Source organism: Lygodium microphyllum, chromosome 6, assembly GCF_053477565.2.
Source record: "Lygodium microphyllum isolate KBCC chromosome 6, Lygodium_microphyllum_v1.1.10, whole genome shotgun sequence".
Taxonomy (NCBI): Eukaryota; Viridiplantae; Streptophyta; class Polypodiopsida; order Schizaeales; family Lygodiaceae; genus Lygodium; species Lygodium microphyllum.
In genome coordinates this window covers 54949084-54973567 of record NC_141140.1, presented here as the reverse complement: position 1 = coordinate 54973567, position 24484 = coordinate 54949084, and positions in this window count along the sequence as shown.

The following is a 24484-nucleotide window of genomic DNA, read 5'->3' as shown; positions in this document are numbered from 1 at the left end:
GCCAAGTTGACTTCCTTGACCTTGGTGGGTCCCTCGATCGACTCACTTGACTATCCTTGTTGTTTCGCCCTTAGTAGGATCACTACCTTGTTACCTTTCTTAAACTTTGTGAAACATTTTGGTAGGTCATGCGGTTTCTTCTACTGTTCCACCTTCGACTTCTTCATATGTCCTTTCTTGTCTTCCTTCAATGGTCTGCACCTTAGGTGGATTGGCAGGTCCCCCTTGGTGCGTCTAGTCCTAGGAGGTCGGGGTATCTCTGGGTCACTCTCCAACTGACCTTTGATTTGGAATTAAACTCGCAATCCTCGCTAGAGGAAGGAGTTTCCCATGGTGGTTTTATCTCGAAGGGTGCTCTATCCTAAGCAAGGGTGTTGCCGGTGATTGGGCCACTCCTGCTTGTTTGTACTCCACTGCTCCAATGTGCTCCAACAAGGAGCGATCACACTCCATCCACATGACTCCTCTCTCAACCTTGCAAGCATTCTCTCTTTGGGGCTTGGAGTCTGCTCTTATATGCTCTATTATCCTTCCTTCGGTGTCGTATTGTGTTGTGTCTATTTCTTCCTTGCTTTCCTCATTAACCAAGAGGCAGTCCTCATACTCATCATCGAAATTGCCACCTTCGATTGCTCATCATCTACTAGACTCTCATATCTAGCTTCTTCCTCATCAATGACTAAAGCCCAATTGTATAGTAAGTTCAGATCATGCACCTTGGTCCATCTCCACTTCGGTTTCGTCTAGCACTTTCATTCCATTAACTACAATGACGTTGAACCTAGCTATTTTGACAGGAGGATTTCCCCAAGCTTGGGGAGCACATCACGGCTCAACACACTCACTCTTGGTCTAGTATCCATGATTCCCTTTCGTGTTACATCTCCTAGGGCTAGGATAGGTAGGACTATGTGCATCTCAGTGCCTTCCCAAAAAGCATTGACATGTAGTGACTTTGGCACTCAGTGTAGCGTCAATCTGGGTTTCTACGTGACTGCATCGTGATCCTTTAAGTCAGCTACATCATGCTCCATAGGTTCTTCCACCCAGTGTTTTAACTCCTGCCATAGTGTGGGGTGCTGCCTGAGTAAGTCTCCTACACTCAGAGTCACCGGGGTGGTTACCAATGTCACGAGGAGGTTGCTGGTTGCTTGCCTCTCTCCTAGTGTTGTGCCTCTTGGGCATTGGTCTTGATTGACTAGCTAGTACATAGCATCTAAACTTGGCCTTGGAGGGGCCGCTTGTGGCATGGGTGCGTTTCTCGATCTTGGTCGTGCAAGCAATACTGGTGTGCTCATGCTAGAGAGATCCTTGATCTCATCCTCTAAGATAGGCTCAACATCCTTGGGGTGCTCCTGGGCTTCCTTTACCCACTCTTTTACTTTGGCTATTTCTTCAAGTTGGTGCCTAGGATGAGGATACTCCCCTACCTTGGCACTTCCTTTCTTTGCTGTCTTTGGAGCGGTAGTCTCTATCTTTGCATCCATGACCTTATTGCCAGTCACTAGCGTTGTTGCACTCTTAGTCTTAAGTGTGACCTTTGCGTTAGTCTTTTTCTTCCTTCCTCTTCGGCTCTTCTTTCCTATTGAGGCTGCATCTAAATTGCTTGGACCTGGCAGTGATATGCCTATGTTCTTTATCTGTGCTTTGGTCATGACATGAAAAGGGATGGGTGTATCCTTGCTGTCAAATGTATTGACTCCAAACAACCCTAAGGGTACTGATGGCACGATTGCTGAGCTAGGGGATGGCTTATGTCTAGGGAAATCGGCAAAGAGATGAGTGATGCTGCACTCGACATATTAGAGGTCTGTTTTTTCCTTATTCACTTGTTGTCTCTTTGGAAATTGCGATGAGATATGGTCTGGGTGACTGCAAGTCCAACACGAGATTGGATCTTGGGTCACGGCCCTGTGAATCCTCTTCCCCTACCTCTACCTAACACCATCACCGGTACTGGTTGATAGTCCATTAGGACTGGACTGCCCTCTTCATCATACAAGATGTAAGGGCTCACGTAGGCTTTTTCTTTGTTAGGCTCCTCCACGTAATGGACTGGATCATCAGTTGGTGGATGGGTCATGTAAGGTCTTGGTGGCCTGGGTATGCCCGTCGGGTTGATCTCCATCCTAGGGAGGATGACGAGTTTTATGTCATCTGGTGCTGGGAGCACTAGCTGGGCTCCTCTTCCAAAGAAATTCGGTGGCCTGTTCCCTAGGTACAACGGATTGTACTGCTGAACATAGGGGAATCTCATAGGCAACCTATAGTGCATGGCATCATGGCGACTAGCTCTTGGCCTTGATCTACACTCTTCCCCTTGTCCTGCGTGGTAGGGGTTGGCCCCTCACTAGAGGTTGTGGTCCTTTGACTGGAATTATCACAGTTTGAACTTCAAGAGCTTCTCTCTCTCAGCTAGTCATCCACCCTAATTGCTTTGTCAAAGACCCTAGCTAACACTTCTCACTACAAGCTAGAGTTACTTGCCAAAGCCTTGTACAACTCCTTGCTACGAATTCCGTTCATGAACACAGTCGAGAGAGCTCTTTCATTGGGTCACTCATTCGTGGGGATTCTCTTGAAGAGGCTACGCACATGAGTGACGTAGTCTCTTATGTCCTCATTGTCATTTTGACAGACGTTCATGAGTTGGACTATGAGGTTATCAGAGTATCTTGCTTCCGAGAATCTCTTAATGAAGAGATCTTTTAGTCGGGAAAATTTTGCCCACTCCACCACATCTAAGGTGGTGTACCATGTCCTACCTTTAACGCTTAAGTAGAGCCCAAACACCTGGGAGCATTGTGTAAGGTCCGTGAGACCATTGGCCTTGTAAACTTGCTCAAACTACTCTACGAAAACTGTATGGGTTGCTACTAGGATGTCCAATTGCTTAGCTACTACATGGATTTTTGATTGGCTCTTCGCCCCTTGAGTAATCTTAGGCTCGAGAGTAGAGAGGTCACTAGTGTTGTTGCACTCTGTTCAGTAGCCGTGTTGTCCATGAGCCGCTTGGTCACAAGCTCGCTCAGCATGAGGTCTACCTCTAGCGCTCTCTCTCTCTCTCCACATTTGGTCATGCCTTCCTTTTACTGGCTAAAGCTAGCACACGTCGCGCTTTATGCAGATCTATGTCCTGTTGCAGCTTCCTAGCTCTCTGCTCGTGGTTGTAGGCTGCTATGCCTTGTAGTGCTTTCCTAACTGCTTTCCTCTCTTCCTCTAGGCTTGCCATTACCTCCTCTACTGGCCTACCATGGATTACTATTCTGGTCAGCAGGTCATATTCATTGACCATGTCTTGGACTACGACTGGGAAGTCACCCAAGTCTAGCTGATTGTCTCCCTGATCTATGTTTGCTCCTAACATCATTCCTACTTCATGCTCCACGAGGTTGTCGATCAATCCAAGCAGCTCTGGTAGCACTTTGCCCTCAATCTTGATGTTCTTTCTATCCTATCGCCATCTTCAAGGGTCCTATTAATGGGGCTTTGGGGCACCTGATTGTGTTTTGGGGTCTCCTCCTATTGGTGGGTTCCTTCAAGTTATTATGTCTAAGTGTGTTCCTTGTTATTGAAAATAGTCCTCAACTTGTGTACACTCAGTGTAGGATGCTCTATTGTGCACATTGCAAATTTAGGCTTTCCATTCTTTTGGTACACTTATGTAAAAGAAATCATTGTGGGGTGTGCAAACAAAACAAAACAATCATATAGGTATGGCTACCCCCTTAGCTAGTATGGCTCTAAGTCAGGTTGGCCAGGTCTCTTGGCCAAGAGACCACAGGCTGCTAGAGGTCACTCTCCTAGATTGCACCATTGTGGTTTTCTTTGGTCTTTGGCTTTGGCAACCCAGGTTGGGTTTCTAGGGGTGTTCAAGAATGTGTTCCAATTGGTCCTAACCTGGGGGGTGGTCCTATTCCTAGTTTTGTTGTCCTCTACCCAATTGGTCTGATTCCCAAAATCGAACGGTCCAATTCTAGTGGTCCTACTAGTACGTTTGATTGGATGGTCCGATCGGACTAGGCTTGGTCCAACTCAAAGCTTGGTTTGAGTGGCAATTGGGTGTTCGATTGAGTGGTGGTCCAATTGAACCAATCGGATGGTCCGATTGGGGAAAGTTGTCCTATTGGACGGGTGGGTGTTCGATTGGACTATTGGTTTGATTGGACCAAAGGGGTTGGTTCTCGAAAAAGTTACTATATGTATATCCTCTACATCATGTGCATTCAAGGCCTATTTATAAATAGCATTATCTGTGAATATTTTATGAATAAAACATAACCCTTTTCTATTCAATTTGTAAATAGCCATTTATATTATACCCTTCTATATGTAAAAAATGTATAAAAATTGTATTTTAAAAATACCTTATTTTGAACCCACGTGATGCACACATATGTTCATGAGTAACTTATCCGAGGGTTGGTTCGACTATTAAAGTGTGTCTGATTGGATGGGTGGTTCGATTGGACCTGGGGTTGTGGTTCGACTCGTGGAGTCAGATGGTCCGACTACCCAACTTTGGGAGTCAGGACTAGAACACAGTGGTTCGATTGCAAACCTGATAGTGCGTCGCGATGCATCTTGACTGATTTCTCTTAGCACTTGTTACGGCCCCTTGCCATACCTTTCAGATCACATCAATGGCACATGAAGAAGATCCTTACGTACTTGGATTGGTCGAAAACACCAGAATCAAAATGCGTGATCTCCTATGTGATCAGCACGTCTCTCTCTCTCTCAAGCTCTCTCTTTCACTCTCAGTGTGTAAAAATGAGCACTTTCTCCCTATCCTTGGGGTTTTAGGGTCCTGCCTTACGCAGTTCTTACCTCCCGACTCACCCTCCTTAGTCATTAGACCTGGAAGCCTACTCTTTCCTGGTTGTGCCCTGTTTACAATAGCAAAACCCCAGTGTTTTCTCACAATCTTTTAGTCCTATCCTACCTTAATGCAAACAAAATCTAGAAGACAATTCTTGGGTTGAATCATCCTACTTGTCTACACATCAGAAACCCAAAATACTTACTTGTTTTGTAGATTAAAATGCCTAAATCTCCTATCTACCTCAAGCAATAGTTAGGGGATGAAACCCTACTTCCATGCTCGATTCGAAGCGCATGGCACTCAAGGCTCAAATCCATTGTCTTCGCAACGGAACCAAAATAAAGGGAGCTCTCTAGCTCAACCCCGACACCTATGGACTGCTTATTGGTCAAGAGTTTCAAGCCAAGCGGCCATGGCTACCTCTCACATAGCCAACGTGCTATCCCTACCCATGGGGTGTAGTGAGCTTACCTTGATGCTCAATTTACTACCTTCCTCAAGCTCCATCCTCCATAGCCACAGGAGACAAGAGAAGAGAAGAGAAAAGAAGAAGATGAAGAGAGGATATGGTGAGCTTCTTCTCCTTGATCCCTCACTCTCACACACTCACTCCCTCGCTCTCTTACACTCCCTCTCTCCCTCTCTCAAGCACAAGCAAGAAAACAAGAGAAGAGAAGAAGAAGAAAAAGATTTTTGCCACACGCCAAGAATGAGCTCTCATTTACTTTTTGATATTTATATACAAAATCTTAAATCCCTTTTGGGCAGTCATCCTCTTATCCCCCTTTTCTTACATGGCCGGCCCCTTTTTCCCATTGTCCTCCTCTCTTCCTAGCTTAGTCCTACTGCCCGTTCATGGTTACAAATTGCACAGGAGGGAGCCTCGCACTCTTTTATAGAGGATTTGGCTGTGCCTTTATATTTAAAGATGCAACTTCTTGCTTTTGTCTTCTTGAAGCTTTCAAGGTTGCATCTTGTACTTGTGGTGGTTGTTCCCATGCTTTTAGATTTCCCACTCTCTTATAGGGTACCTTTTCCTTTTTTAGGCCCTTGCGTTTTTCCTCTTAATGCCTCCTTTTTTGCTTCCTTTGCTTTCTTGCAGTAAACATCTTCAACTGAATGCAAGTGAAAGAGATTCTTTAAAAGCATCTAAGTTTTATTATCATAGTCTTTCTTTAGTAGTTTCAAAAGATATTTTGGAGAAGAAGAAATATGAAAAGGCAAAGAAACAATGCTTGGAGTTGTTTATAAAGAATCGTTCTTTGGATAGTGAGTTAGTGCAGAAGACACTAGATAGTATTGGTATCAATCGAGATGCTTATATAAAACTTTACCAAATTTTATAATCAAATATGAAGCAAGGACAAGTACGCAATTGCATACTTCCAAGGCCATCTGTGGTTAGAACTATGAGATGATTGAGCCTTTCCATATCAAGTATAGCTTCAAGGGTAAGAAAAAGGAAGTTGTATTTAATGAATTTAATAATATTTTCCTTGACTTGCCCACCCTAAAATGTGTAATGATTAGATTATATGACTTGTCACTAGAAGAGGCACAAGGAGTGGCTAGATTTATGGTTAAACTTGATGAAGGTGAGATTTTGAAATGCACAAAACTAGAGAGGGTCTCTATTACCTTGATGAGTAGAGCACTTTCATAAGATCACTGCAATCACTCAATTTCATTTAGTGTTTAATTGGAATACAACATCTAGTGGCTAAGAGCATTCGAAGTAGATACAGAGGATTTTGATATATTATATTGGGGTTTTCATCAAACACCAATACCTGATGTTATAAAGAGACAACAAGCATGAGAAGAGCTATTTGTTGAAGGATTTGGGAACTACAAGATTGAGTGGCACATAACTGGTGACTTAAAGACTCAAATGTATGTACAATGTATCAAAGGGAGCCAACTCCAGATCTCCGTGCCTATATTGCATGCCTCTAGCCATAGAGTTGAACTCAAGAAATTGGAATAGAGCTCCCAATAGGCACAACAAGGATCCCCATATCTGTACACTTCATGCACTTTGCAGGATAATTGAAAAGCTTGTTCATCTTTATATAGGATTTGCATGGAAGCTGAAGCCATTATCAGTTAAAATAGATGCTATAACAAAGATTGAAAAAGTCTTATATGCAAAATTGGTCTATATGGTGGTAATGTTGTTATTGAATTAGATCTTCAAAAGTTTAAGGATGGCAATTGTGTCTCCAAAAAGCCATCTATTGGTGGAGTGAAGGCTAGAAGGTTTCTAGGCTTTCATGAGAGACTTGGTAAGATAAACTCTAGGAATGGTGGCTCAACAATTAGATACAATCAGTGGAAGTCCCTACATAATGCACATAAGGATCATGCTGATAATGGACAAGCACGGAATAGAAAACCCAATGTTTGGGAAACACTAGACAAATTATTCTTTTATTGTGATAAAACTGAATGGAATGATGATGATCTCAAAGACTTCAAAAACCAATTGAATCTGTTTAAAAAGGTGATAGAAGCATGGGATAATCAACACTTCACTCACTATATGGTAATAAGTTTGCATATGTATGTCTAACTCATATAAGGTTTTTTAATTGAATTTTTTTATTTTTTAACTATGCAACATATTTTATACGACCATGCTCTATATTTTATCAAGAATATGGATCTCTATCTGTCTGTCAACCCAAGGTATCGAAAAATCACATTATCAAGCAAGAACAAAATACTTTAGACACACAAGACATGAAGGTGGAAGATACAAAGCAAATAGTTTATTAGAGATCTTTCAATGGTTCTGTAGACAAATTTGACACAAATTCAAGCTCAAAGATGCAACTGCATCATGTAATATATCATCTTTAGCAAGGACTATACAAACTGTCACCCAAAGAAGAAAAGAGGGATATTTAAACTCTTGTGCAAAGAAACGATTTTCAGAATGGCTACAAACTAGACAAATAGATGGAAAAAGATAGGTCTCAAGAAACCCTTGACATCTTTTAGTCTGAGTCTGTTGTTGCAGAAGAGTCTCTAGTTTCAAACAACTCACTAGGCCCTCTAGATGAATCTTTTGTTTCATCCCACTCAATGAGACCTCTACATTTCAGGAACATTTGTTTCCTATAGCCTGGAAGGAGCTTCAAATTCTTGGCATCTCCTACATGGGAGAGTAAATAAGAGCCAAGAGCTCTAAAGTATTCTACTTTAGATCCACTATATTCAGGCATGAAGCTAAAAACTCTTACAGCTTCTTCCTTCTCCACCAAAATTATCTTATATGATCATCTATTGAGAACTTGGGATCCAATCACCTTGGAGATAGCTTTCAAAGCCATCATTGGTAGGCTTGGAGAGCTTGACAAATTGCTATGATAAATTGAAACTGTTTGATTATGTAAGCTTCCAATACAATGACCAAGGCCTTGACTTTTTCCAAGCTTCAATGGCCTTGAGCCCTTGGCTCTTCCAAGAAAGTTGTATGCATCTTCAATTTCTATATACATAATAAACCACAATAGTGTAAGATGTCAATATATAAATATCCAATAATATTTGTCCATAATGCATAACACACTCTAATATAAACCACAATGGATATCTTAGAATTATCTTCCATACCTTAGGGTTTTTCTTTCATACCTTAGGGTTTTCATCTTCTTCAAGAAGACTATCATCATAAAGATTTATTGAACTTTTTGGTTCCTCCTCTAATGGAGACTTCAGTTTCTCTTCATACCCCATGTTATCAATACCAAGTCTCTACTGAATTTGTAAGAACTATTCCTCTATAGGTACCCCCCACTTTTTATATTCCACAATCTGATTAATACATGAATGCAAGGCTATAGAGCTGTCTTGAAAATTCTCTCCCTCAACGACTTGCTAGCAATTCCAGTTCATAACCTATAAAATTCTTATCATTTTGACCCCATGCTGCAAGGATTTCCAAGTAGTAATCTTCTCTGAGATCAAAAAGGTATTGGATATCATTTAGTAATATATATCTCTTTTTGTTGATGAGGTAATTGGGAAATGTTGGGACACATTCAAGAGGACGTATTTCAATCTCTGCACTCAACTCTATCTCCTTTTCTTCCACTTTTTTAATGTTCTCACTTTTAAATAAAGCAACATCAAATCCCTGCACTAATTGGTTCTCAACATCCTCCTGAAATATTTCCCCTTCTCTTCAACCTCTTTATCTTTGCTTACAATATCCTCTATCTTCTTCTCTTGTATTGTGTCTAAAGAACAACTATCCATATATTGAAGATATATAAGAAATCCAACATCCTTCTATACAAGAAGACATTGATGCTGATTCCAATTGAAAATGGCAATTCACTTTCCACTTCTTAAATTCCTCATCATCAATAAGACTAAACCTTGTTTGCAAAGTTATTCTAGTAGCATTGGTAGCTTCCACTATATCACTGTAATGGACAAATCCCTCAATCTCTAGGCCTTCAACATGTTTATCATAAAACTCCCTATAATTCTTCAGTTTGTCTTCAAGATCCTTCAAGAGCTCTTGTAAATCAAAAGAAACATTAAGCATACATCTGATGTAAAGAAATATGGATGAATTTCCAGTTGCATGGAGGAAATCAAAGGGCTTCTCATCACAGGTATCCTCCAGATCCTCTTTCTCCATTCCCTCTAGAGAAAACTTCCTTTTAGTCATCATGATCACTCATAGACCTAAACCCTGAAAACATCAACACAAGTTTAGAGAAACAATATACGAATTCATATTTGCTCACATCCAAAAAATTTGTCTAAGTTATGTATGACATGCTCACTAAGAAAACTTGAGCAAGACATCGGTGTGAAACTAGAACAATGAGCCACAATGACAATTTATTTCATTCATCTTGGATGTCTAAATCCATATATCATACTTCACATTTGCAAGTGCTTGGATAACATAGCATACATGTTAAATTGTACAAAACAAAACAACAATGCCTTATGAAAGGTGAATTGACCCTTTGGAAAGCAGAGTAGGCATAACATTTCATGTTTCATCGGGCATACATTATTTTAGTTAGAGAATTTGTGAAACGCGACAATGGGTTTTCAAAACCATCTTTAGGTTGATAATTTTGCGTTTCATACAGCAATCAATCATTTTAGATGAAAAATAACAATTTTAATGATCTTTGATTCCTCCAAATACTCATTGAACAATTTTCCAAAGATTGCAGAAAAATAGTGATAATATAAGTTTATTACCCGAAAATTAATTTGTTTCCTCAATATAAATGGGCCTTGTTGAGAATACACTTACTTTCGGCTTGCGATGCCTTGTTGAAGATATGGTTGTGGATGAGAAATCAAATTTCTTGGAAGGAAAATTTGCATAAACACGAGCTTGAGTTCTTGTATATATGTGTCAATGGTTACCATGCATTTGTTCAGAAAAGTACCACACACTCGTTCAGAAGAGCTGTATTTAAAGTGAAAATGAAAAGGCTAAAAATTCTCTTTTTTTTCACACCCGAAAAGTGGTGCCATAAAAGCACCATTATGTCCAAAAACGTTAGTGACATGTGACACAAGTTTTGAGGCAACAATTAGTTGCGTATTATAGCAGTCACACCTGTGAACAAAGGTCCTTTTAAAACCAAAATTTGGACCACAAAAGCATTTTTTCGAAGAGCAAGCCCTTTCCCTGCTTTTGAATACCAGCATGAGGTGACTTTTTCACAACTAGAAATTCTTTAGCACCCTCCAAATAGGGTAAGATTTCATCACCCCACCCAAAACGTGCTAAAGTCTCAGAAATGTAATTTTTTAAAAAAATCTTGGTAAGCTTTATAGTGATATTTTAAAACCAAAATTTTCTTTGAAATCTTCTCCAAACATGTCTAAGTTTTCTTCAAAATTTTTGACGAGTGAAACACAATAAGGCATAGCTCTCCCCATGCAGAGTAGCCATCTCGTGTTTCATAAGTCGGGAAGGGCTCTATAACTAATTAAAATATCCCAATCTTATGCTGAGATTAGTTTGAGTAACTAAATGTATTGATTACTATGCTACTATGTTCAAGAAATAAGAAATTTAAAAGATCTTGACAAGTCCAATAGCAAAATCATATTCTAATTTCTTACGAACTTATTTTTTTAAGATTTTCCAAATTTGGCCAAAATTTTCACAAAAAAATGTGACACATGAAATGTGAAAATGCATATGTCTCCCTTACCTAGAAGTTCCAGGTCACGTTTCATACATCAGAGGGCTATATTGTTCCATAGAAATTCAAGCTGGAAGGTTAGCAGAACTTTGATGAATTATTAAAGTTTAATTTTATCATTTGATAAAATAAGTTATTGTCAAAGTGTGAATAAATGATTGGCTTGGTATTGAAACTATTTAAGTAGTGTTTGTTTACCACTAAGTGATTGCAAATGACATTATATTAGATTTTGGGGATCTTTTCTAATTTTGAGCCTAGAGGTCTTGGTTCAAAGATACATCGGTCCTACAAGCCTTCCAAAATTACAAGGAAATCAAAGCCAAGAAGAAAGTTTTTATAGCAGGTTAGATGTCTAAAGGAGATTAGAAGTGCAATGAAGGCTCTGGATAATGTAATTCCAAAACTGCATTTTCAGAGGCTTGTCAGGGAAATTTATGAACAAGCATAGTCTTGATAGTTTTAAATGGATAAGGGTAGCTCTCAATTGCATTCACGAGGCTGCAGAAGATTTTTTGATTGAGTTTTCATGCACATAGGCTTACACTTATGGACAAAGACACGATGATTCTTAGGAGGTTGAGATACATGTTTTCAAAGGTTCTTGAGCCAGTCCCCTTTCTGATGTGAAGGCTTTCAATATTTTAAATGTGGTTCCATATAGAAAAAAGAAAGGTGATCTAGGTCCTAAGGTTGAAGATGTCACCCATGAAAAAGACACAAGACTATATCAGAAAGAGAAAAAGGCCATAGAAGAGTAGGCAGATAAATGGAGGGAGTATAAAAGCAGGAAGGAAGAAGAAAAGGAAACAAAGCATCTCCTATCTTTTGAAGAAGAGCTATCTACCCTTCTTGAAAGGGCTGACCCTAAGGGCTTCAATGTCTGTTGCTTTTACTTGGTGATATTAACAAAAGATTTGATATGATATTTTTTGACTCTAATTGTATTCAAATCCTCAAGAATAAAATGAAAGAAGTAAATGACTCTATTCTTCTTGCTGGGATGAGGTATAATATATCAAAATTTATTTTTACTCACAATATTTTTCTAACAATAGGCTTTCATGTTGATGCTCACTATGATATCCATTCCTTTGCTAGGCGTGTAATGCATGAGCTCCCCTTTGATGTACAACAAAAAATTGAGGTTCTTGATCCATCTATCTCATACTATATGAGTAGTGAGCTTGATGCAAGTGCATTTGATCATTGGTTCAATCCAATTGACTTTGAAACTTTGGAGGTTCCTCTAATTCCATATAATGAAAAGTAAGTAATTTGATATTTTGTTAGATTTTATGAGATTTTTTTTGCTAAATTATTGAAATATAATTGTTTCTAATTCTCATTGGAGCCTAATTGGAATAGACTGTGTGGGCAGGCAATGTTTCCCCATCAATTCTATGAAAGGAAACCATGGAAATGCCAAGTTTTAAGTTATATAATCTAGGGTCTCATTGATATTTTGATCTTTCTTTTTGTAATTACTCTAAATTTTATTGTCTTTTTGGAACAGAGTTATAAAACGATTGATTGAAGTGTTAGAGAAAAAGCCTCCCATGCTTTCTGATTTACTTTCAATAATGTAATATAGACAAGTCACATTAAGGTCTTGATTTGAATGGTTGGAATATAATAAGAAGATTTATTCTATAAATTACCATAAATAAGTTTCATAGTTTTACTTTATATTATTGATTGCAGTATCCTCATTAGGATGATAGTCACTCTTGTGGCTGGAGAGTAATTGCAAATGCCAGAAGATTGGTTAGGTCTATTTATCTCAATGAAGATAAACTTATAAATGTAATGTGAAAGATACTAAACTTTAATATTGAGATTTGTTGCAAAATAGTCCATTGATGATAATAATATAGTCCACTATAAAAAATAACAATGAACTAAAAATCTTTTCTTACAAATGTATGACAGTTTACAAGGGATTGCTATACAAGTGAGCATGTTTGGTATATAAGAGCAAAGGTCATTAAATACATAATTGTCACTTGTATGTAACTGATAAGAATGGACAATAGTGGGGGCTTAGACATTGAAGGAGAGGAGGTGTATGTAATTGCAGAGTAGATGAAGCTATGCCTTCAACACGCAAGGCAACCAAAGTATCAAAGAAAGGCAAAAGGACTCCTAAAAATAATGTCCATTCTCCTAAGAAAAGTTCTCAAAAAAAGAAGTAGCTTTGCCTCATTGCTTGTAAACCCTTGTGTGTATAAATCATGGAGATGGCTGATAAAAATTTGTCACAAAATTGGTACATGTATTTTATATTGATAGTAAAGAGATATTTTCTTCAATATCCTTGCATTGTATATTCTTCTCTCTCATTGTTGATATCTGAAAAAAATATGTTGCAAATGTTTAATAATCAGAAAGTGGAATGAGATATACATCTAAGTGGATATAATATGATATAAAAACTTACTTGCTTGTTAGTAAGTTGGAACAAAATGAGCATGGTAGTTCAATATCTTCATTCTGTAAATCCATCCTCACTTGATGTAGTGTACATGATAATCTAACATTTAGGATTGCAATAATGTCCTCATTGAATCAAACATCAAGATCCACTATAGGATCTTTGCTAAAATAATCAAGATTTTGGTCTAAAGCAACCAGACTACCACCAACATAATGCCATCTACTATAATAAAAGCTAAGGATGAAATTTTGAGTAGCAATCATATATTTGCAAGCTATAGAGTCTTGATCTATCTTACATATAATTTTTTCTTCTGTCCTAGTGTCCTGTCCCTCATCAACAAATTGTATGACATGATCACATGTTAGTCTCTTCATTGAAAGCATGGCTGTTGATCTTCTTATCTCAACATTAGAAAGGAAGTCAACAAATATATTAACGGGCATGAACAAAGTAACTTTGTTTAGCCTACTTGAGATATTAGGTTTTAATGCTCTCTATATCTCAGAAAATGCTTTACATGGACTTGGCAAAGGCCACTCAAAACTTGAAAATTTGGGCAAAGAAAGGGGGGATATTGATCCCCATTGGCTGCACTGTATGGGGACAATATAAGAATGATCATAAAAGAATATTCCATTCTTTGCAAGCTCTGTCTTCTTTCTACCTTTGTACATTTTGTCTCCAATCGAACCATGTATCACATCAATAACATCAACAATAGACTTGATTGATTGCCATTCCTCAAGTTCAGAGGAATAGACATCTACAAGACAAACAAACAAATGTTATAATGGAAAACCTTAAACCAAGTTCAAGAAAAAAAAGACTTTAAGAATCAAATTCTTACAATTTGGTCTATACATTGGAAGATTTGAAGTTCTAGGTTCCAAATATAGTTCTCTATGCAACATAAACACATGTTGCACAAGTACCTCTTTTATACTATTCTTATTTACTCCAAGCTTTAAATCTCGGATTTTACCCTTTCAAGAAAAAATGAACGAGCTCTCATATATTCACCTTTTTCCATGTTTTGCTTGTTGCATGGTGATCCAACTACCTTTGCTAATGATTGTAGGAATCCATCTTTTTGGAATGAGTTAAACACTGATATATGGATGTGATTTGGGAGCTTGGATGCCTTGTTGAAGGTCAAATTTTTGTATCCATAACACACACACACACACACACACACACACATAATACTAAGCTACCACAAAGGAGGGAAAATCACGAGAGGGACAAAAGAAAGGAGGAAAAAAATATGTGCCAAGCTTTTTTACTAATTTGAATTTATTTTAAACCTGTTATTATCATTAATTTGAATATATCATTAAATAAAAGTGGTCGAGATTATATATCATTAATACAAAAAATGTCATAATCACAAATATAAGAGGTTAAAAATAGATATTGATAATACAAATTTGTCATATTATATATATATATATATATATATATATATATATATATATATATATATATATATATAATAATTTTTTTGTCTTTTTTAAAATAGAAGTTCCGTTACGGAGACTTTCCTCCTATTAGTCTAGAGCACTCTCTTTCTATATCTTAAAATGCATTTTTGAGACCTCAAAACTCCCCTAATGGTATCCCTTGGAAGGTCTCCGACAAACATAGAGGCCCCTGAGGAAAGCTGAGTATCAATGGTTACCTTGATGGCTTGAAACCATGGTTGCCATGAATGAAGAGCTGAAGCTTTTCAAATCTGGGCTGAAGTAAGTTGAAGGGTAATTAATAGCTCCTCAATGCCGATGCAATGGCTTTGATACTAGTTGAAGGGAGTGACCATTGCTGAAGTGGAAGCATAGAGCGGAAGCAATACCTATGATAGAAGGAGCAAGAGCAAGAGTAAGAGAGAGGGGGACACACAATGTGGAAACTCCAATGGTCACAATGTGTGATTGGCCTTCTCTTTTTCAAATGTCATGGAAAGAATAAAGAATTAAGAAATAGTGATGGGTACTTGCCACCTACAATGTACATGTGTGCAGATATTGTCAGTTATAGGTAATACACAGATGGCTAGGCACAAGCGCCTTTACCCCCAATAGTTTCTAGCAGTTCTCTTCCTTCATTTTTTTCATGTATCAATCTATTGTATGTCAAGAATCGCATGATGTGGGGATTTGCTTGAGCTGCTGCGCCAAACATACACTGTATACACAAGAGGAAGCTCACTCAAGAACATAAGAAGAGAGATGGAGGCCAAAACGTTTTCTTGCTGATTTTTTCTTCTTCTTCCACACACTATACAATGTACACAAAGTATAGAGAAGATACAACATAAAGGAAAGTGGCCTTCTAAGTCAAACAGTGCATAATCGACTACACTAATTGACTAGCGCTATATCTTTGCCAGCTGTAGGTAGGTGTAATAAACTAAATATAATAAGTGATAAGTCGGTGGCCATGTGAGTGTCATAATGACCACCAACGTGCTAAGTGTAGACGTGCGGACCCATCTAGCCAGCCGGTCCATCATCAATGTCCACATGTGTTGAGCTTGCTATCTCAACACTCCCCCTCAAGCTCAACTCTATCTCTGCAACTCCAAGTAAGCTTTGAAACTTTCAAAGCTTCTCTACACCCATACCTTTGTGAAAATGTTAGTTATCTGATCCTGTGTACTAACATATACCAAGTCAATTTCTCTTGCAAGTACCTTCTCTCTCACAAAGTGGTAGTGCACCGCAATGTGTTTTGTCCTAGCATGGAACGCTGAATTCCTAGCTAGCTGTATGCTGCCCATGTTGTCAGAATGAATGACAACTGGACCATCTCCATGCACGTCCAAATCACCTAATAACTTTTGCAGCTATACCACCTCACATGTTGCCATAGCAGCACCTCTATACTCAGCCTCTGTACTCGATAAAGCAACTGTAGATTGCTTTTTGTTGCTCCATGTAACTGCTGCACTACCAAGGGAAAACATGAATCCACTAGTAGATCTTCTGTTTAACATGCTATCAGCCCAATCTGCATCTGTGTATCCAAAGACTTGTACATCCTTACCTGCCTCATAAAAAAGTCCATAATGTAAAGTGGACTTCACATATCTCAATATACGTCGGGCTGCATCCAAATGAGGCTTTCTAGGCATCTGCATAAACTGACTGACAAGGCCAACAACATAGCTCAAAGTCTGGCCTTGTGATAGTCATGTAAATTAAACTCTCTACTATCCTCCTGAACATAGTAGGGTCTTCTATCTCATCCCCAATGTTGGCACTCAACTTCACATTTTGCTCCAATGGTATTGAAAAAGGCTTATATGCTATCATACCATACTTGGATAACATATCCAAGCCATATTGCCTTTGGGATAGCCATATACCATCATCACATCTGATCACCTCAATACTAAGAAAGTATCTCAGCTCTCCCAAATCTTTCATCTCAAACTTCTTCTTCAAGAAGTCCTTAACTTCAGCAATCCCATTGTCACTGTCACTTGTAATAATCAAGTCATCCACATAGATGACTATGATGACCAAACATGCATCTCTCTTTCTCACATAAAGTGAGTGATCAACATTAGAAATACAAAAACCAATATTGACAAGATACTCTCCAATCTTGTCAGACCATGCTCTAGGTGCTTACTTTAGCCCATAGAGCGCCTTCTTTAACCTGCACACATATGTGGGATGCTCTAAATCCTCATAACCTGCTGGCTGCTCCATATACACTTCTTCTTGCAATTCAGCATGCAAGAAGGCATTCTTAACATCCATTTGCTGCAAAATCCAACCTTTGGCTGTTGCCAAGGCAATCACACACCTAACGGTTGCCATCCTAATAACTGGACGGAATGTCTCTTCATAATCTATGCCATATGTTTGAGCATAGCCTTTTGCAACCAGCCTAGCTATATACCTACTAACTGAACCATCTGCATTATGCTTGACTTTGTAAACCCACTTATAGCCAATAGCTTTCTTACCCTTAGGTAAGGGTACCAAATCCCAAGTCTTATTGGTTTCTAATGCAACCATCTCCTCATCCATTGCTGCATCCCAATGAGCATGACCAATAACATCCTCAAAACAAGTGGGCTCAACATTCTCAACTTGTTTCACCATATAAGCATAATGGTGAGCTGCATAACCTTCAAAACCAAATCTTTTAACAGGGTATCAGGCCCTGCTAGATCTACGTACCACCGGATCACTCAATGGAGCCTTTACATTACTGTGAGCTCTCTGTACACCTGGTGTCCTGACTGAAGGAATAGTAAGCTCATCATCCAAACACTTTGAACCACTAGAATCTTTGTCAAATCCCAAATGACTGGTAGATGCATCATTACCATCCAACACTTTCTTATTTCCTTTGTCCTTCCCTGCAACACTTATAGATCCACCTGAAGATGTGGGGCTACTCCTTAGTCTCCCAGACCAAGGGCTCATTGTAGGTATAGTACCAAATGATGTTTCTGGTCCACTAAGACTCTGTGATTCTTGTTTTTCTTTCTGCACATAGCTGCCCTGATCATTATCATCATCTAATACATCACCACCAGGTGCATACTAGCTGCCCATTTCATCAAAGATAACATCCCTGCTCTGAATTCACTTGTGACACGGCTATAACAGTGATACCCTTTCTTCTCTAAAGAGTATCCAATAAAAATACATTTTTTTGCCTTTGGATCAATCTTCTTCCGTAGCTCATCTAGCACATGAACATATGCAACACATCCAAATACCTTCAAGTGTGATACATCAGGCTTCTTGCCAGTAAAGCATTCTTTAGGAGTCATCCCATGAACTGCAGTTGTGGGGGTTCTGTTCATAATATAGACAATAGTATGGACAGCTTCAGACCAAAAATATTTTGGCATATTCTTTTCAACCATTAATGCCCGTGCAACTTCTGCAATATGCCTATTTTTTCTTTCTACAACCCCATTTTGCTGTGGGGTATACCTCAAGTAAATTGCCTCTTTATCCCATGAGTCCTCAAGAAGGCACTAAACTCATTAGAGAGGTACTCTTCCCCTCCATCTGCTATCAAGCACTTCACTTTTAAGCCAATTTCTGGTTCAACAGCTGTCTTAAAAGATTTGAAGTGCTCAAACACATCACTCTTTTCCTTCATGAAGTATACCCATAACTTCCTTGAATAGTCATCAATAAATGTGACAAAGTATTTTCTGCCACCAAGAGATACATTCTATGTAGGCCCCCAAACATTTGCATGCACTACATCAAGTATTTTTCTACTCACTTCTCTTTCATGCGAGAAGGGTTGTCTTGCATGCTTACCAAACTGGCATGCTTCACAGGCTTTATGCAATTCTGTAACTCTAAATGAAGGCAACCCTGTAACCAATCCTCTGGACTGCATTAATTTCAGCCTTTGCACATTTGCATGTCCAATACATTTATGCCATATTTTAATATCTGCCTTTTCCTTTAGCATACATAGCAACATCTGTTGTTGGAATTCCAACATCTAAAGTGAACATGCGGCCAACTCTACTTCCTTTTGCGACCAACCTACACTTAACATAAAGTCTTCTACAAAACAACCTTTTTCATTGAATCGGACATGCAACCCTTGCTCTACCATTTGGCCAACAGACACTAGATTCTTTGTGATTGATGGCACATGTAATACATCTGTCAGACTTTTTGTCTGGCCATCATACAAGGACAAGGGAACCTTTCCAATATGTGAAATTGGATGGCATGAATCATCACCCATTTGCACATAACCTGGATTTTGTAAATCGTGCATCTCTCCAAACCATTCAACATGACTAGTCATATGATTAGATGCACCTGAATTGACATACCATACATCATCATGTGTCCCCTTTCCTGTAACTGCATTCATCATATACTGCATAACAAACACACACTCATTTTTGTCTTCATTCTATCGTGAAGATGATGCATAGTTTCCTTGTTGCAATTTACCATTGTGAATATCATCCTTCTTAGCATAACAATTGGCTGCAATATGACCTGTTTTGCCACAATAATGGCAAACAATAACAAAATTTCCAAAACCTCTATTTTGCCATCCACCTCTTCCTCTAGACCTCCCCCTACCTTTAAAGTTTCCTTGGCCTCTTGAAACCTGCATTTCACCAAATTGTTGATTGAACCTGTTTTGCTGGTTATCGCTAGCATATCCCATACCACGGCCTCTCGAAGAAGATCTACCACGTCCCCTTCCTGAACTTGAGTAAAATGCTTGAACCTGCTCACCATTTTTTTCAGATGAGTCATCCTGCATATTGATCTCTTCAGTAATCATGAGAGAGATCAGCTCATCAAAATCTAAAAATGGCTTCCATACATATACTGAAGTAACAAATGATTTCCATGCCTTCTCATTTTCAAGGCCACTCAAAGTGGATGAAACCAAATCATCATCAGCAGGCATTGCATCTATCGCTGTTAAAGCATCTGCAATGCTTCTCACCTTCAACACATACTCATTGACAATCATTTTTCCTTTCTTCACAAGGCATTCAACTCTTGCTTGAGTTGAATCTTTCGTGCCTTTGTGTTTACTGAAAACATGTTCTCAAAAATTGTCCAAGCTGCATGTGAAGTTTCTGCATTCCTGATATGTCCCAACATTGCATTATCAATGAATGTAGATAACCGGTACATCACCTTTTTGTCTTTTGCATTCTATTCTTTCCATGCTTTTAATTCATCTGCAGTCGGAGGGATACCCAGCTCTGGCTCCTTTTCTTCACCTGAAACAAACTCATAAAGGCCCTTTCCAATGAGGAAGTTCGTCACACGGAACTTCCATGAAGGGTAGCTATTATTGTCGAGCTTCTCAATAATGGGATTTTCACTGTTCTCTGCCATTATCACAAACAAGGATACAACACAACAAGCTAGTCTTCTGCAATCTTTCACAACATGTGCACATCAATACACCAAGCAACCTTTTTCACTGATTGCTCAATAGTACATGTAATCTGCAACCTGTTTGCAGATAAAAATTATGTTTTCTTGCTGCAAACACCTCAAAAAATTACAGATTCAAAATTTGTAACTTGTGCACCTACTTTCAGTCAATACAGTTGAAATCACATTGTACCCTGAAACTACTCTCCACAACCTTGCGGCTCTAAAATGGGGCCTCAAACTGCCTCAGACGCCCGAAATAACTGCGGGAAAGCCCTAAAGGGCCAATCTATAGAATATACAGTGCTCTGCTCGCACACCAAATCTCACAATAATCTGAGGTTTTCACTCTACCCTGCTTCTGGTGCCTCCACAGGCACTATCCAAGAGAGAGAGAGTGGAAGAATGGGAGAGCTCCTTACTTGTTTCTTGCTTCCTCGAACCTTACTTCTTCTCCTTCATTTTAGTCTTCAAAATCAGCCTCTCTCAGTGGCATGGCTCTAATACCATATCAAGAATCGCGTGATGGGGGGATTTGCTTGAGCTGCTGCGCCAAACACACATTTGTATACACAAGAGGAAGCTCACTCAAGAACACAAGAAGAGAGATGGAGGCCAAAACGTTTTCTTGCTGATTTTTTCTTCTTTTTCCACATACTATACAATGTACGCAAAGTATAGATAAGATACAACATAAAGAAAAGTGGCCTTCTAAGTCAAACAGTGCATAACCGACTACACTAATCGATTGGCACTATATCTTTGCCAGTTGTAGGTAGGTGTAACAAACTAAATATAATAAGTGATAAGTCAGTGGCTATGTGAATGTCATAATAACCACCAACGTGTTAAGTGTAGACGTGCGGACCCATCTAGCCAGGCGGTCCATCATCAATGTCCACACGTGTTGAGCTTGCCATCGAAAGGGAACACCTCTTGCTAAAACTTGTGACCTTATTGACCTGCATGGAAAAATAGGCTCTACTTATCTACAATGCCCAAAATACTTTTAGGTGGATGATATGTATGTATAAGATATTATTGTCCCTTGTTCTACTTACTCTAGTACTTGTTGATTAATTTGTGCTTGGTGTCCACATACTTTGATTCTCACATGCATTAAAGCTCTTGTTTTGAATATTCCTAAATTTTATGGAGATCATTTTATTTTGGTTGTTAGTTCCATATAGATTAGAAAGGTAAGAGGCATTGCCATGATGGAGATAATCATTATTAATGCAAACTCCAAGGGTAGTGATTGAGGCAATATTGAATGAAGAGAAGGGTAGTGAAGTTCTAGTAGGGGAGATCAATTACAATCATGAGAGGAAAATGGATTTGGAAGGTGTAAATCATGTCTTACTAGTAAGGTTGTTTGGTTGTTTTCTTTTTGAGGGAGAGGTGGTGGCTCACAAGCTTCCTTGCATTATTGTTGATGAACAAAACCTATCAGAAGCCGCACATGTCCTTGTATAGAAAGGGGAAGACAATTGATGATCTTATTTGCAATGTATAAAACTTGAGATAGTGTGAGGAATTGTAAGTTTATGATCATTCAATTCTTTAATCACATGAAATAGTTAACTACAAAGCTAAACAAGTTATTGGCTTTAAGATGCTCTATTTTTGCTAGGATTTTGTGGATTTTTTGTGGCTATCTCTAGTTCTAAGTTTACTAACATTGCATGCATGTTTATTCCATAGCCTTTCTTACTCACCACCACTTTCATATGATGTTTCTCATCATTATTGTATGTCATTTAGATACATAACTTCTTGGATGCTTTGTCTTTATAAGAAAAATAATAGCTCAAAATCATTTTCATTAATAAAACATGTTCAAAATGCAACTAATGTAATAAAAGGAAAGGCCAAGAATATGATATTCATTATTACTTAAGGAAAAAGGATAATAGATAGAAAAAATAATGGAAAATAGAATATTGGCCCAAAATAATGAACTTTTTATTGGAAAGAAAATCCACAAAACATAGCAATAAAAAAGTTTTTAGAAATGGATTAATGCTGCAATCCATTGACTATGCTACAATGGTTACCTTACACTGAAGAAATAAAGCTAAATGTTAATCATAGATGGGTTGGATCTACATGTATGGACCTACTACACATTTACAAGGTTGTCAACAAGCATGACTTATGTAGCTTTAATTTTGCTGAATTTGGTCAAGCTCCTCATGAGAACAAATATGAATATAGTTTGATTTTCACTTTCAATGAGTTAGGCTTGTGAAATTACAATGTAAGATAGTAGGGTTGATTGATAGCAATTAGATTACTTCAAGATCATCATTAAGCACAATGGTAAAATGTAGAAGACATTGAGAGTTTGCATTTGAAATGTAATTCTATATTTTACAAATGATCAACTCCATGACCTTGTCTAGCTAACTTGAGCTAAAACCAAATGTGAATGCACTAGCTAGATGTTCATCTACTTGAAGTGCTAAGGTATATTAGTAATGTCATAAATAGCTAGAAAAATTGTAAGCTTAATATGGTCATTTGATTTTTTTTCATCATTATATACTCTTCGTTCCCTTAATTTTATTGTGATGGAGATGGTATATGATTGATTGCTTATAAACAATACTGTGGATGACCTTATACTTCAAGCATATAATGATCTTGTCACATTACATACATGCCCCTTTTTATGTGTACTTTTTTAGAGCCTAAGAAGATGCAAAGGGGATGCAAAGTACCCAAATATGGTAGTAGGGCTAATATTGCTCCTTTGTGTTCTGCATCATTTACAACACTAGTGGTCAACTCTACTCTTGAATGGCCCTTTATCCTATGAACCAAAAACATGTACATGAGAAAAGAAAACATTGATCACCTTGGCTCCACTCTCATGAGATACTTTATGCACATTTACCAAAAGGAATGTTTGATACACATGCCTAATCTCTTCCTTTTTAATGCAAACTTTAAAAACTCTAACTTTTTTATACTTGCAATCCCCATACTAAAGTATGTTTTAGTTAATTTTGAACCTTCATCCAAAAACATGTAATAAGAACATTCAACTCCAACAATGTTTCTTTTTGTGTCAAACATATAGTACCATGTTTGGGGACCACAAGTTTTGTCCAAAGAAAATGTGAACGAGAAGGTTAGCCACACATAATGAATAAGTGATAAGGAGTTATATCTATAGGCTTACACTTGGTTGCACATGACTAATAGCTATTTACATTTTTCAACCATATATAGCCTATGCATGACATAGCCTAGAAGTAATTCTATTACCCTAGCCTATGTAAATTAAGTCTAATAATCACTAACAAGCTTGCCATGGTAGTACAACTTTTGTTGTTTTGATTAGTTGTTTGAACTTCCCGTGAACATTCAATGAATGACACTTAATCTTTTGTGTATAAACTATAATGTTTAGTATATGCTAAATGAATGGATGAAAGGTAGGGCATGTTACTTTTTATTATATAGAAGAACAACATACTACTTACCCTACTTTTTAAAGGAAAAATGACAACTTTTAGGTATAAAGAATATAGTATCTCAAGGTTGAATGGATGAAAGGTAGGGCATGTTACTTTTTATTAATAAAAAGAAGAACAACATACTACTTACCCTACTTTTTAAAGGAAAAATGACAACTTTTGGGTATAAAGAATATAGTATCTCAAGGTTGAATGGATGAAAGGTAGGGCATGTTACTTTTTATTATATAGAAGAACAACATACTACTTACCCTACTTTTTAAAGGAAAAATGACAACTTTTAGGTATAAAGAATATAGTATCTCAAGGTCTTTCAGCATGTATACAATTTGAGATTTTCTTTCTTTCGAAGCTTGGAAATTGGAATGCATTTTGGAGAGAACATGCTTGGGATGAGACATTTTGTTTTAACATCCCATGCTTGTGAATTTTGCCTGATCCTAAAAGTGTATTTCAAGGTGGCTTATTGATTCTGTACATTCTTTAAGAAACACATGACGACAAGGACAAAAAGTTGAAGATCTCATCTGTAAGTTTGCTCACCTTCAATTGTATTCTTTTATGAAGAGCCTTAAGTTTCAAGTACCTTCTTGTTTCACATTATGCTATCATATTTTAAACCCCATTTA